Here is a 468-nt window from a genome sequence, read left to right on the forward strand (position 1 = left end):
TCTTCCTGGAACATGCTTCTTTAAAATAGCTATATGGGTCCCTCCTCGATCTTTGCTGAAATGTCACTTAGGCCTGCCAAGACCACACTATCTAAAATTCCAACACCTACTCTCCCAAACACACACACACATTCCCTAACTCTTTTGTCTGACTTATTGATTTGTTTCTTTTAATTGTTTTATTGTGGATATAATATATATATATATATAGTGGTGGTGGTGGCTATGTGCCGTGGAATAGGTTCCTACTCATAGTGACCCTATACAGGGTTTCCAAGGCTGTAAATCTTTATGGGAGCAGAAAACCTCATCTTTCTCCCATGGAACAGCTGGTAGCTTCAAACTGCTGACCCTGAGGTTCGCAGCCCAATTCGTAACCACTATGCTACCAGAGTGTGCTCTCTCTCTCTCTGTCTCTCTGTCTCTCTGTCTCTCTGTCTCTCTCTCTCTCTCTCTCTCTCTCTCTCT

This window comes from Chrysochloris asiatica, unplaced genomic scaffold (genome assembly GCF_000296735.1).
Source record: "Chrysochloris asiatica unplaced genomic scaffold, ChrAsi1.0 scaffold00024, whole genome shotgun sequence".
Classification (NCBI taxonomy): domain Eukaryota; kingdom Metazoa; phylum Chordata; class Mammalia; order Afrosoricida; family Chrysochloridae; genus Chrysochloris; species Chrysochloris asiatica.